Source organism: Zootoca vivipara, chromosome 10 (genome assembly GCF_963506605.1).
Source record: "Zootoca vivipara chromosome 10, rZooViv1.1, whole genome shotgun sequence".
Classification (NCBI taxonomy): domain Eukaryota; kingdom Metazoa; phylum Chordata; class Lepidosauria; order Squamata; family Lacertidae; genus Zootoca; species Zootoca vivipara.
In genome coordinates this window covers 4557088-4572229 of record NC_083285.1, presented here as the reverse complement: position 1 = coordinate 4572229, position 15142 = coordinate 4557088, and the positions used below count along the sequence as shown (strand labels likewise).

Genomic DNA, 15142 nt, shown 5'->3' with positions numbered 1-15142 from the left:
TACCTGCCAAGCTGCTGTCAGAGAAATAAGGGACCGGGCCGGAAATAGCAGACCGGAAGTAGCGCTGCCGCCATTTTGGAACTGGGCGGAGCATGCTCAGAAGTGACTTTTGATGCTGCTTTGCCCAGTTCCAAAATGGCCACTGTGCCAGAAGTCGCACTGCAGCCATTTTGGAACTGGGCAGAGCAGCACCAAAAGTCCCTTCTGAGCATGCTCCGCCCAGTTCCAAAATGGCCACCGTGCCAGAATAAACCGGGGAAAAACAAAAACATCCATTTTTTCAGCTAGGAACAGCTGGAAAAATGGGGATTTCCCGGGGGAAACGGGAGACTTGGCAGCTATGCCTCTTATGCCCAGGTAGCCATTTTGTGCACTGCACTTTTACTAAGATATGAGTATCAGCACTTCATTTTTTTTCTAACCAGAAAAAGTTTCATATATGGGGTTAGATTTCTGAGGAGTCATTCACTCTCTCACTCTCTCTCACAAATTATCACTTGATACTGAAGTCACTGAGTGACTAACAGGCACAAGAGAATCAGTTTTAAAAGTCACACAGAGGGGGAAGTTGCACTCGGTGTGGGTTGGTCTGTTCTTCTCCAGAATTTGAAAACTCTGCCTGGTGAAATTCTACTTCCTATGGCACTTGCGGGTCTGGACCTGGCAACCCCATATTTAGCTAACCATGCTCTACTGCAAGTGTGGGGAAACTTGGGCCCTCCAGATGTTGATGACCTGAAACTCCCATCATCCCAGACCATTGTGCATGCTGACAGGCATTGTACCTTAGCAGCTGCTGGCGGTTGTCAAAGTTTCCTCACATCTGCTTTACTGGTTTAGGCTGTAATCTTAACTATGTCTACTCGGGCATAACTTTTATTAAATTCAATGGGGCTTACTCCCAGGTAAGCGGGGTTAGGATTGCAGCCTTAAACATTTCTCTTTAAGCAGAAAAAAACAGAGAAGCAAGCTGATGTGATTAAGCTGTTGCAGAGTTTGATCTTTCTGTAGATTTCTTGGAAGTGCAGCTGAGTAAATCTTGATTAGCATTTTACCCAGATGGAGGAGGTTAAGTACTTGAGAAGCAAACTTTTAGGACACAGCCAACTTCCCGACTAGGCGAGCTGTAATGTTCTGGTGTTTGAAAGAGTGAGGTGTGTATTTCATGTCCTGCTAGGCCTGAAGGAAGGTAGGTATTTATTGTGATGCAAGGTCTGAAAAACTACATCTTTCCACACAGAAGGGAAAGGGCATTTTAGGAAAATAACAGCTATTAATAATATATTAAAACAAGCGTTGTTTGGTGTATGATTTTGAAATTTATTATTAAGTAGGCCAAAGTAATTGATTTAGCTCTATGAATTCTTATGCTCTAGTAAATTTCTATTAAAAGTGAAGCTTAACAAGAGTGGTTTATTCAAAACTTCATGCTATTTATAAGCAGTAACATCTGAGGAACTGTTTTTCAGGAGGTGAACATTTTCCACGAGGCTTCTGTGACACTTTTTCTTCTTAGTAGATGTTGCCATTGGCTTGTGAACAGTATAGTTTTGGGTCCCCTCCCCACTTTCTCCTAAGTTTTGTTCTGTTTTTGCTGTGCCTGTGTGGTATCCAGGCCCGCAACTTGTTTCCATAATACAATATCATAGTATTGTCTGGACACAGTAGTGGTTGACACACACACACACACACACACACACACGTCAGAAATCTTGGGGAGAGTTCATCAAAGAGGCAGTTGTTTGTTCTCAAATTTTACTGGGAAAAATCTGCCTCGAGTAACTTTTGTTTTTATCTAGTTAAAAGACAAGGTGGCTGGAGAACAATTCCACAAACGCTTTGATTTTTAAACGTGCATCTGAGATAAATTCCAAGGGTTCCAAGTAGACCTTTCTAAGTTAATTTGCATAAATTAGTAATGTCTATTAATTCTAGTGGGTCTACTCTGAGTAGAATTTATGTGGCTACAACCCTAAGTGTGTGCTGTAAAGTAATTGATAATTGTCTGTAGGACTGCATAAAGCAGGTTGAAGTAACAAGGTTAAATATCACTATGGTGAATGTTAGTTTTCATGAGCTAATCAAATGAGGTGTAAGGATTAGAGTGGTCAACTTGCCACTAGATGTGGGGGATAAATCTGATTCTGTTTGTCTTTTAACGCGAACCTACCAAATTCATGCTTCTGAAACAATAAGTGACCTGAAATGCAGTAATCCTTTGAGTTTCCTGACCCAAAAGTGTGTATGAAAACAGTGCAGTGTTGTGTAGTGGTTAGAGTGCCAGACAAGTACCTGGGAGAACGGAGTTCACATCCCCACTCAGCCATGAAGCTCACTGGGTAACCTTGGGCTGGTCATTCACTCTCACCCTAACCTACCTCACAGGGTTGTTGGGAGGATATACAGTAAGTGCAAAACCCCCTAAGTAATAAATAGAAACTTGTACTAGGGGGAAATATAGGGACCCAGGTGGCGCTGTGGGCTAAACCACTGAGCCTAGGGCTTGCTGATCAGAAGGTCGGCGGTTCGAATCCCTGTGACGGGGTGAGCTCCCGTTGCTTGGTCCCAGCTCCTGCCAACCTAGCAGTTCGAAAGCACATCAAAATGCAAGTAGATAAATAGGAACCGCTATAGCGGGAAGGTAAATGGCGTTTCCATGTGCTGCTCTGGTTTGCCAGAAGCGGCTTTGTCATGCTGGCCACATAACCTGGAAGCTGTACGCCGGCTCCCTCGGCCAATAATGCGAGATGAGCGCTCAACCCCAGAGTCGGTCACGACTGGACCTAATGGTCAGGGGTACCTTTACCTTTACTAGGGGGAAATATGAAAGGGGCTTGTAAAATGCATTACATTAGGGGAAATTGCTAGGCAAAAGTACTAGGCAAAGGGGCATTTAAAAATGTACCCTTTATGAGTAAAGGACGCAGTTTCATGCAAAACAGAAATGTTAATGACAGGACTTAGAATTGGAAGAAGGAGACATTGAAACGGACTGATCGATCCAGCCCTCATTACAGTCTCCTTTCCTTTAGAAAAGGTTTCTTGGGAGAGGGAACAACTGAGACTGGAGAACTTGTAGAGGTCCATAAATAAAATATTGAATAGTATTGAATAAAATATTGTGGGTGGGGGCAGGCCTGGCTCCCTCAAATATTTTATTGGGGGCTGAACCAGTATACCTAAAGGAGCGTCTCCACCCCCATCGTTCTGCCTGGACACTGAGGTCCAGCTCCGAGGCCTTCTGGCGGTTCCCTCGTTGCGAGAAGCCAGGTTGCAGGGAACCAGGCAGAGGGCCTTCTTGGTGGTGGCGCCTGCCCTGTGGAACGCCCTCCCAACAGATGTCAAAAAGGAAAACAGCTACCAGATTTTTAGAAGACATCTGAAGGCAGCCCTGTTTAGGGAGGCTTTTAATGTTTAAGAAATTAGTGTATTTTAATGTTTCTGTTGGAAGCCGCCCACAGTGGCTGGGGAAACCCAGCCAGATGGGTGGGGTATAAATAATATTTTTTTTTTAAAAAAAAGAGTTGGCTCCTATGAGAAGTTGTAATGGGGGGTGTAACCCCTCCTCACCTGCTCTTTCTTTATTCCATTAGCAAAATGATAATTAAGTTTGAGAACATTCTAAATGTAATCCTCCCCCCACTCATCATGACGACTGAGGTTGGGCAGGGAGAGAAAAGCCCTGGGACTCTCCAATATGTACATTTGTAGACAGTTTGCCCCTTAGAGACTGCTTCCAAGTCCCTTTATCACAATATGCAAAGTTCATAGAATCCTAGTTGGAAGAGACCACAAGGGCCATCCAGTCCAACCCCCTGCCAAGCAGGAAACGCCATCAAAGCGTTATCAGTGGAGTTATCAGTGGAGTGTCAAGCTCGCAAATAAGCAGAAACACCAAGTACAATAGCTGTGTCTCTTGAACATCAGGTGGTGGGGAGGGAAGAGAAGAAATGTTTGCTGAATACCTTCTCCTGATTTTTCTTTTCTTGATCAGCACATGAGCTGTGTCACGGTTGGGAGGAAAACCGCTCCATAAATGCAAGAAACTTATTAAAAGGCTTATGCAATTTGCTTCCGGTACAGTGGACTTTACAGTGGTTACTGATATGATTTAACATTTATCTGCCTGAGACTTTCCAATAGCTATTTTGGTTGTGCCTCTGCCCTAGCCCTGACTGATTAACCCTAACTGGGCCGCTAGTTACAGAAAGGGATAAGAAATGCAAGATGTAACTCGTAGAGCAAGAGGAACAAAACAGAAGGCTTTTGAAGCTGCAATGGTAAACAAAAAAGAGGAATTAAGATGCAATTCAAGCTTTGATTTATGAGCCTGAGTCATCCTTAATCTTGCTTGTCATGTGCTTCTCTTCTTAACATTCAGTGAACTGTAGTGAACTTCCATTCTAAGGGATTGGAACTTTGTCCTCAAAGTGACATTTCTGCAGAAAACCACTTTCAGATGTACAGGTCTTCGTGGATTTCACTGACGCTTACAAGGAGATTGGACAAATTCAGGGAGAGAGCTCTATCAAAGGCTATTAGATTTTTTTATGGTGTGAAGGGAATGTTCATATTCTCTTAATTTCACTTTTGACAAAATTTGGCAATTTTGCTGTTGGGGAGAATCTTTCAACTCAAATTGTACAGCTCAGCTTTGAACGCGGTTGCACCCATTGACACAAAGCAAGATTGGGAGCATAATATCCAGTGCTATTTTTCTGGAAAAAGAGGTGCCAGAACTCACTGTGAACCCCTCCCTTGTTCTCTTAGAACAATGGTGCCCACTGGAGTGGGGCTAGAATTGAGTTCCGTCGAGTTCCGGCTGGGAGAAAAAGGAAACTGATAATAACTATAGGTGAAGGGTTAAGACTCCTGTGGTGAACCTAGGTGTCCCTCCCCAGTCATGTTTATTTGGATGGGGAAACTCTGGTCCTTAGATGGTTGGCCCGTGTAAGAACTCTGAATGTCCAGAACCTACCTTTATTAGTCTACAACAGTGATGGGCAACCTTTTGAGCTTGGTGTGTCAAAATTCGCCAAAAAACCAAGCATAACTCAGGTGGTGTGTCACTTCGAGAAAAAACACACCATAATTTCATGAGATTTATAGTTTAAATAACAAAAATGTATAATTGTAATATATAAACCAAAAACTAATTATTTAACCAAACCAAACCAAAAAAACCCTATTCATCACAAAGTGCCCAGAGTTGTTTTTTGGGGGAGCTGTTGACTAAAGTTTTGGAGGTTTTTTTGGGTGTGTGTGTAAAATCTGCTTTGCTTTTGGGGGGGGAATGTCCCAAAGCTGCTGCGCTTTTGGGGGGGAGGGGGGAAAGAGAACAGAAATGAATGACGAATAATACCTTCGCTGGAACTAAATGCAGCACCTACATAGTCTGCCAAAGCGCCAGAAAAAACAGCACAGAAAGGGTTAAAAAACCAATCTCTGGCTACCAGCAACAACAACAACAAAAAATTCCGGGTTTTTACAGCGGAGACAAGCTGTAGCGGGAGGAGGAGCGGGAGAACAAATGGGGGGGGGACAACAACAGCAGCGTGAATGGGCCGATGGGGCGCATGTCAGCAGTGAGGGCTCTGTGTGTCATGTCTGACACGCTTTTCATAGGTTCGCCATCACTGGTCTACAAGGTCAGGAGGGATAGAACTTCATTGTGAAACTTGGCATTTGTAGGCAATGTAAGTTGGGGAGTTTTCTTTGCATGCTTGGGCAATGCTTGCGGTTGACACTAGCATATTTTGGGTGTGTGAGCAGCAGATGTGATGTTGTGGTCAAAGATAAGAAAAAGCAAAAGCACTTTTGATATGCTTAGGTGACTGAACATGTGTATGAGAGAACTCTGCTGAGAGGGCCAGTGGGTGTGAAAGATGAATGCCGCCTATGAAGTGGCTTGAAAGGAACTAGGGCTGTCCTGCCGCACCTTTGGAAAACACACCACAAGGTGGGAAGGCGGGAAATGATGTGTATGGTGTGAGCACTCTGAGGTTCTAGTGCAAATAAAACGAGCTTCTGTGGGCAGCAAGGAGGCCAGCTGATGTGGGAGTTCATGCCATACGAGTCAGGCAAGCTCTCCTCCAGCCAGCTGCAAAACATTAGCTTCTTGTTAAATGACAGGCCAAGCAAATGCCTTCACCTCTGGCTTGGGGAAAAATGATAATGAGGCATTGGGAGCACAGTGGAAGAGACACGTGGCCTTACTAACTAGGAAAACCTCTTCAGTTTTCAAGTTCTGCTTTCCCCCTCAAGAAGCAGCCTTGAAAGACGTCACTCGCTTCCAGCAGAATGTGCACATTTTGCATGGGGGATGGTGGAGAGAATGAATGGCCTTCCCTCGGGCATGGAAAGGCAAAACTCTGCTTTTTGAAAAAAGACTGCTGTTTCTTTGCTTGAATGACAAGAATGTGCTGGATCCAGAAGGCAGTGCTGTGAGTCAAACTAAATATGATTTCAAGTGCTATTTTATATTGCAATTTTATGGTGTGATTCACGCTGAGATCTACGGGTGGAGGGTAGTATAAAATTTCAATAAAATAAAATGAATACAGTTTTAAGCAGCATCTGCAAGACTGGCTAAATCAAGTTCTCTGGCTTTTTTAAACAGCCAGGGGCCTGAGAACAAGGTGTAAAAGGAGGAAATCAGCACTTCCTGTTTTCCAGTGCTTTCTAGGTACAATTCTGAGCGTTTTTTCAGTTTGCCCCACTGCTTTCCCTAGGAAAACCCACTGTTGACCGCTGAGTTGAAATAAACATCATTCTGCAGAAATACAATTGCCCACTTTTTAAACTCAACAGCAGCTTGAAATACAGAAAGCTAGCAAAGCTTTTCCTGGCTTGGACTTCAAGAAACCAGACTCCTGCAGCCTCTCTGGTTGGATGTTGTTGGACCTCAGTTCCTGTCAGCTCCAGGCAGAATGGCCAACAGTAGGAACCACAGTTCCAAATGTCTGGGGAGCTGCTGTACTCTGGAGGGTTATGGGTTAAAGAAGTAGGGGTGGAACTAGTAAACTGTTACGCCTCTGCTCAGATGAATCTCTTCTTCTTTGGCGATCACTCATAGCCGAGTAAGATTGTCTTCCATAAACACGGTTTTAAAAGTGAGTCCGTAAGTGACTGTGGTGGCCAATTCTGGATCCACACGTCCTTCCACAGTGGGGACATAGTTTTCTGGATGGGAGTTGATCACAGTGAGGGTTTGCCAAGTGTGCCTTCCTCTTAGCACGTTTATCCCTTTCATCCTGACTGAGTTTGAGCGTCTTCAAAACCCATGACAACCTTTGGTAAAGGCTGTTCTCCAATTGGAACACTCGCAGATCAGTGTTTCTCAGTTGTCAGTGTTTATACTACTTTTTTTAAAAGATTTGCCTTGAGAGAATCTTTAAACTTCTTTTGTTGACCACCAGCATTACGCTTTCCATGTTTAAGTTTGAAATAGAGTAGTTGCTTTGGAAGACGATAATTGGGCATCCTCACAACATGACCAGTCCAATGAAGTTGATGTTGAAGAATCATTGCTTCAACGCTCCAGATCTGTGCTTCTTCCAGTACACTGGCATTAGTTCGCCTGCCTTCCCAAGTGATGTGTAAAACTTTTCGGAGACACCGTTGGTGGAATCTTTCACGAAGTTGGAGATGGTGTTTATAAGTGGTCCATGTTTCACAAGCATACAGTAAGGTTGCATCTACAGCTAACTAGCAAGAGTGGCTGTGGATGAAGTCTTTTGATGGACAGCAGGCACATGGTCTGAATAGGCCAGGGGTAGGCAACCTAAGGCCCAGGGGTTGCCCAATGCAGCTCAATCACCTTCTCAATCCGGCCCGTGGATGGTCCGGGAATCAGTGTTTTTTTGCATGAGTAGAATGTGGTTTTTATTTAAAACACATCTCTGGATTATTTGTGGGGCATAGGAGTTCGTTCATATATATTTTTCCAAAAATAGTCCGGCCCACCACATGGTCTGAGGGACGGTGAACCAGCCAATGGCTGAAAAAGGTTGCTGACCCCTGAAGTAGGCCATGGCTCAAATGTTAAACACAGTGCTATTCTTCTAGAAAAAGAGGTGCTGGTCCTTAGTACCCACAAAAAAGCAGTGGTTAAACCCTGCTTATTTCACTTGTGTTTTCCCTATTCAAAAGGACCAAACTAAATCCCTCCCCCCATTCTTTCAGTCTAGAATTCTTCTACCAGGGCTTCCATTCTCTCCTTTGGATGCAATCCAAGATGCTGCAGGCTTTTTCCTGACCATATTCTGAGGCCTGCTAAATGAGCATATTCAATTTCTGTATAATTTAATGATTTATTGGAACAAACAACCAAGCCTTAAAATGCTACCCAGCTGTTGCCAATGAGGACTCTCTCTCAGGCATCTAAACTGCATGGTGTTCTACGTGGATAAGTGTTGGATAAGGTTTCCAAACTTGTGTACAGGTTAACTTATAAAATTCTTGCGCTGAAACGCCTTTCTCTCTGTGTGTAGGCATTAATAGCAAACCTGTATGCAAAACATAATGGCTGCTCAAGTGGGGATCCATCCTACTGGGGAGAAAGGGGGCAGGCTTCTGGTTTCCTCCATTTCTGTTGGAGCCACTGCAGCAGACCAGGTGGGCACTGACAATGCTAGTAGAATTGCTTGGGGTGGACCTTCTCCTGCACTGGACTGCAGGACTCGTTTCTGGTCTGCAGGGCCGTCTTAAGCCCATCCAGCGCCCTGGCGCTAAGTTCCCTCCAGCGCCCCCCTCCAGAGCCTCTCCAAGGGCCCGGGAGTGCCAAGCGGACCGCGGCAGCAGCGGGAGGCCACCTCCGAGGACTCCGGGCTGCACCTCCTCCTCGTTTCCCCAGCGCTGGGTTCCGCTCAGTCAAGCTTCACCACCAGCGCGCGCACCGCAGGACCAGCAAGAGCTGCTTGGGCGCTGTGCGCGCGCTGGTGGCAAAGTTCAACTGAGCGGAACCCAGCGCTGGGGAAACGAGAATGAGGCACAGCGCGGAGTCTTCGGAGAAGGAGAGAGACGCGCCGCAGCCTCTCAGCTCGTGGAGTGCAGTCCTGGTCAGATCGCTGGAACCCTGCACTCACTTGGCGCCCTTCCAGCGCCTGGCGACGTGGTTCTCCGCGCCACTAGCCTCTATGGCTAGTATGGGCCTGCTGGTCTGTCTTCTTATTCCCTTTCTGAGTGCAATCATTTTCTTCGTTGGCAGTTTGGGGCCACAAGGATATCATTAGGGATGACAGGGAAGTCGATTCAGTTCTCCTTTAAAGATCAGCATACCTATTTCACATTTTCTGAAACGATACGCTAACTGAAACGCAGCCATTCTTTGACATTTTTGCACTTCCTCTGTAAAAGAGCCAAGCCAAGTGTGCATAAAATGCATTTATTAGTGAGAATAACTAGTCTCTGAGTGGTGCAAGATTCTAGCAGTTCCAGGTGTTTTCCCAAGCGTTCGTGTTTGCTGTGTAATGAGGTATAATGCAGACTATGGTGTCTTTATGATACATGGTTTATTTACATATATATACAACCCGAGCTTATGATGGATGGGTTCACAACATTTACACCCCAAGAGGGTCTTGCTTCTCCCATAGCCACCACCTTGGATTCCCCTGCTTGGGGAAATTGCTGGAATCAGGTGGTGTTCAGCCTCGGCTGGCGGTGGGGAGTCCAAGGAGGCGAGTCTTCTCCTGTGTTGGGCCTCTTGCCACATGTCAAAATTTCTCAGCAGTTGGGTTGTGCTGGTGTTCAGGTGCAGGTTAAAGCCTCTCCTAATTGTTGCATACGGAACCGACTAGAAGTGTGGTTAGGCACAGCTGTGTTGTGATTGTTCTTTGTGTTCTCAGTGAGAGAGTAAGATGGAAGTGAATGTGCATTATGCATTTTGGAATTTCTCCCATCTGTTTATGCCCTAAACCGAAGGGTGTGTGGGGAAACCTTTTAACAACACTCCACAGGCGACTAGGTGTGGCCACCACATTGAACCAAAACTTTAGTGATGGATTTATACTTTGGTAAGAAGGTAACAATTGAAATGATATCACACATACACACCATAGCTGCCAAGTACCCCGTTTTCCCTGGGAAACCCCCGTTTTTACTTACCTTTTCCCGGTGGTCCCCCGTATCACTTCGTCTCCTGTTTTTCTCCGTTATTTTCTCCTGCCGGCTTCAAAAGTCGCATCTACGCATGACCGGAAGTGCGTAGACGCGACTTCCAGTGTCAGCGGCAGTCATTTTTGGTGCCCATAGATGGGCGGGGCGACACCGGAAGTTACGTCGATGCAACTTCCGGTGTCACAAGGCTGCTGGTCCCGGATTCTGCAGTCCGGGACTTGGAAGGTAAGATACACACACACACAACAAAACAAAACAAAACAAAACAAAACAAAGCACAGTATATATATTTGAAGAGTCTACATTTAAAATTCACTGAAATTTGAATGTAGTGGCAAGTTAATTCTCCCTCTGCTGACAGCTTTTCTGGGAAGATCTACTGCATACTGATTTGTTTAAGGGAGGTATCCTGTTGTGCCATTCTGAACTTGATGCAGATGCAGGGAACTTGCTGGCACCAAGCAGCTGGTGACAAGCAGCTTTCTTTGTGTTCAGAATCCATTTTTTTCTGACCCTCTAATAGCTGCAGTTCCAGACCCCATGAAACCATCTCCACCCCACCCTTTAAATGTAGCTTAAGCCATGTATCATGATTAAACAGGGAAATGTGGCAGTTATTTCTCTGTTCTCTTTCTTCAAGGTCTATTCTTTCTCTGTTCCATATCAGCAAGGATGGTGGCAAGGAGAGTGATTGATTAGTTATTTCAAAGGCTTCCATTGTCCTCCAAGTGCCTTCTAGCACAATGCTCAAGGTTTCTTAGGAATTTGTCTTACAGCCACAGTTTTCACAGTCCAGTAGATCTCCCCCCCGTCCAACCCCACCCCACCCCAGGCCACCTGAAGAGGAATGGGAAGAGATTCTAGACTGCAGGTAGCCGGCAGGATTGTCATCCTACTTTCTGGCAGGGCTTCAATGACTTCGACAGTTCACTGTATGATACAAGATTCAGGTGACATTCTTTGCACTAAGATTTGCAGTGCAGTCCTATGAAAGTAAACAGAACTGAGCTCAAAAGTTCTCACTCCAAGGTGAGCATGTAGAGGTTTTCAGCCACAAAGATAAGTTGAAAACTTGTAGAAGGGCACAAGAGTCCTGAAAAAGAGTTAAAAGAAAAGGCTAGTGCTTTGCTCTTTATGTCCAGTAGGTTTTATAGTTCAAAATAGACTGAGCACAACAAGCTATTTGAATATTTCCAGGATTGTTGTTCGGTCAATTGACTGTAAATGAAGTCTATGCAAATTTGGTTAACTGCCTGCAATACTATGGCACCTCTCATATTTATATGACTACTTGAAGATTTTTAAAATTTGTTTGAAGCTCCATAAAGTAAATGGGATTCAATCTTACTGTGTCAAGTCCAAAGTTGCTGTACATTTGTATGTTGGCTGCCTCTAACTGTGACTTCAAGCCATGGATTGATTTTATGTTTTAGTGGACAGACAGTGGGCTAACGGAGTTCTCTGGCCTTTCTTTAACCTTGGTCTTAGGTCAGTTCTCTTCTTACCAATAAGCTCCTTATCAGTTCAATAGTCAGGTGCTTCTTAGATAGGGCTGGATGGTGTTGTCTTACAGAAGAAGGGGTACATAACTCACCCACTTAGTCAATGAAGTCTTCACGTGAAAAAAAAAAGACCTTGGTTCTCTGGTGGGTGATGAGGTAAGTTTAATTATTTTGCTTCTAAACGCATCAGTTGGATGACAGTGTTTAGCATTCACATACAAGACACCCCAGCGATTAAACCCGACATTGGCAGATTGGAGAAAAAACCTTTGAAGTTTTTTGTGATGGTGAGTGGGGGCGGGGGGGAAGAGAGAGGAAGTTTCCAAATGCTTAAACTGGAATCGGTGACTTTTTCTAATATTGCCATCCCTGGGGGTGATAACAAGCTGGCTGTCACTGTCATCAGCCATCCTGGGCTGGATCCAGACACATCAAAGAAGCATTTCCGTTAAATGCATTGTAAATTTAAATAGGGAAAATGGGTAGAGAAAAACGGGGCTCCACAGTGCCACCTGGTGGCACAATATTATATCACATACACAACACATATAAATCACTTTTTCTTTACCAAGAAATTCTGAGTCTTTGATATTGCCATTCCTTAGCTGTTCGTATGTATTTTCCTGTCTTGCCCAAAGGTACGTAATGGAAGGCATTAACACTCCTGACCCATCTCCATTGGCTAAGGGGCAGCTATGTGTACAGATGAGGGAGAAATTTGCACTTCTCCTAATTTTGCAATGTAGTTCTCCAGCCAAGTGACGTGCACACAAATGCTTGTACCATGTTAAAGTGTGCATAAAATGCATGCATTACTTTAAGTAACACAAATCTTTTTGACAAGCTGGCATTGGTTTGCAAAAATGTATGCACTGGGCAAAATATCATGTGTATACGGGAAGAAATTTGCAATAATCTGCTGGTATCCCCCCCTACAAAGTCACACTTTTTAAACAACAACAACAACAACAACAACAACAACAACAACAACAACAACAACTGATATGGAATTGTGGAAAACCAAAACTAAAATTGGGGGAAAAAATGAGAAACTGAGAGAAACCAAAATGGACACATTTGCCAGGGTGGCGCTGTGGGTTAAACCACAGAGCCTAGGGCTTGCTGATCAGAAGGTTGGCGGTTTGAATGCCCGTGACGGGGTGAGCTCCCATTGTTTGGTCCAAGCTCCTGCCCACCTAGCAGTTCGAAAGCACGTCAAAGTGCAAGTAGATAAATAGGTACCGCTACAGCGGGAAGGTAAACAGCGTTTCTGTGTGCTGCTCTGGTTCGCCAGAAGCGTCTTAGTCATTTTGGCCACATGACAAACGCTGGCTCCCTTGGCCTATAGAGCGAGATGCGCGCCGCAACCCCAGAGTCGTCTGTGACTGGACCTAACGGTCAGGGGTACCTTTACCCTTATCTTTTAGCTACATGTAATGGGAAGATTGTGGGTGTCATTACCCCTTAGCACAGGCATCCCCAAACTTCGGCCCTCCAGATGTTTTGGACTACAATTCCCATCACCCCTGACCACTGGTCCTGTTAGCTAGGGATCATGGGAGTTGTAGGCCAAAACATCTGGAGGGCCGCAGTTTGGGGATGCCTGCCTTAGCACCTCAATAAATATTGAGATGTGCCACCCTTATTCTGTGCTTCATGAGGTGCTGACTGCAGGGGAAAAGAGAGGCTACAACTTACTAGACAACCTACATGCTCAGCCCCAGATCACTAGAGATGCAGGTTGGTGGCATCAGAGAATCTTGGTATAATGTGTAGTTTGTTAGTTGTAGGTTGTCGTTTTGGCTAACTTGGAGCCCCTCAGATGTATGGGGACCAAAACTTCCATCAGTTCCATCCAGCATGGCCATGGCACACAAATGCAAGGGAGACAGTTATACCTGCTTCAAAAATTCAGTTTAATCTCTCTCTTTCAGAAGGCTGACTTAGGGCCAGTGAAAAATATTGTTCACATTTCCTTTTCCAATGTTTATGTATTAAAATGGAATGTAAAAACATTTAAAAATATGAGGGTGTGTGTGTGTGTATTGTTGCCCATTCTGCAGGCTGGTTGTCTAGTGTTTCTCTTTTTATGAACTTCTGTATGTCTGCATTTCACTGTTAAAAAGGCCATTGGGGTCCACGTTTGCAATAGCATTCGGAGACATTTTGTCCCTGGAAATTGTAGAGTCCTTGGGGCGATTATGGTTTAATACAGATTGCTTAATGGATATGACTTTGTGTACTTTAGGAACTGTTAGGATTCCACCCCAGTGCTTTGTTTTGTCCCTGCAAAAGTTTATATGGCAGCACTTCCCTTCTATTTAATGGACTTAATATTCTTCCCATTTCAGGGTTACAAGGAACCATATCTGTCAGCATTCAAGCACCTGGGTCTATTGTTTTATGTTACCGTACTTTCCAGAGGGCAGAATATGTCATGGGAAAATGGTCCCAAATTATTTTTTATAAGGAAGCCTGCAGTTTAAATATTATATAGCAACAACTTGTTGGGTCACAGCCATACTTGGATGTAGCCCATTACATTGTTAAGTGTTTGGAAACTAATTCACTTCAGCCCTTTGGGGGGAGTTATATAACTTCTGTAATGGCCAATGATGTTTTGGATGGTTGGTGGAGAATTTGCCCCCTATCTGAGCCCTATGATCAGCAGCAGAGGCCCTGCTTGCAGACCTTACATGGTGGGAAGATGAAGTGAGGTCTTCTTCATGGTGGCTCTGTGGTAAAACAGAAACCTGTCAGAATGTTTATCAGCTCCATCTGGTACGCAGGCTGAGACCCTACCTGCTCGCGGACTGTCTCGCCAGAGTGGTGCATGCTCTAGTTATCTCTCGCTTGGACTACTGCAATGCGCTCTACATGGGGCTACCTTTGAAGGTGAACCGGAAACTACAACTAATCCAGAATGCGGCAGCTAGACTGGTGACTGGGAGTGGCCGCCGAGACCACACAACACCAGTCCTGAAAGACCTACATTGGCTCCCAGCGCCAAGGTCCAGCGCCAAGGGCCTTCTGGCGGTTCCCTCGCTACGAGAAGCCAAGTTACAGGGAACCAGGCAGAGGGCCTTCTCGGTAGTGGCACCCACCCTGTGGAATGCCCTCCCACCAGAGGTCAAAGAGAACAACAATTACCAGACCTTTAGAAGGCATCTTAAGGCAGCCCTGTTTAGGGAAGCTTTTAATGTTTGGTGGATTTCTGTATTTTAATATTTTGTTGGAAGCCGCCCAGAGTGGCTGGGGGAACCTGGCCAGATGGGCGGGGTATAAATAATAAATTATTATTATTATTATTATTATTATTATTATTATTATTATTATTATTTATTTATTATTATTATTATTATTATTATTATTATTATTATTATTATTATTATTGGAGATAGTTCAGTATCCAAGGATGCTAACTCTATAAAATAAAGGATGGAGATGGATGTATTGGTGGTGATGGGTAACTCTGTATGTGAGAGGGCACGCAAACTAGAAAAATAAGAGGAGTAGTTGCC

At 44.6% G+C, this 15142-nt stretch overlaps 1 protein-coding gene across 1 annotated transcript in view; it reads left to right on the top strand.

Moving 5' to 3' along the window:
* The first annotated feature begins 6312 nt into the window (after positions 1 to 6312).
* CD36 (CD36 molecule) overlaps positions 6313 to 15142 on the top strand; it is a 68975-nt gene continuing 60145 nt past the window's right edge. Inside the window, exon 1 of the mRNA XM_035127242.2 lies at positions 6313 to 6443. The gene's annotated coding sequence lies outside the window, so the exon portion shown is untranslated. The remainder of the gene's footprint in view (positions 6444 to 15142) is intronic.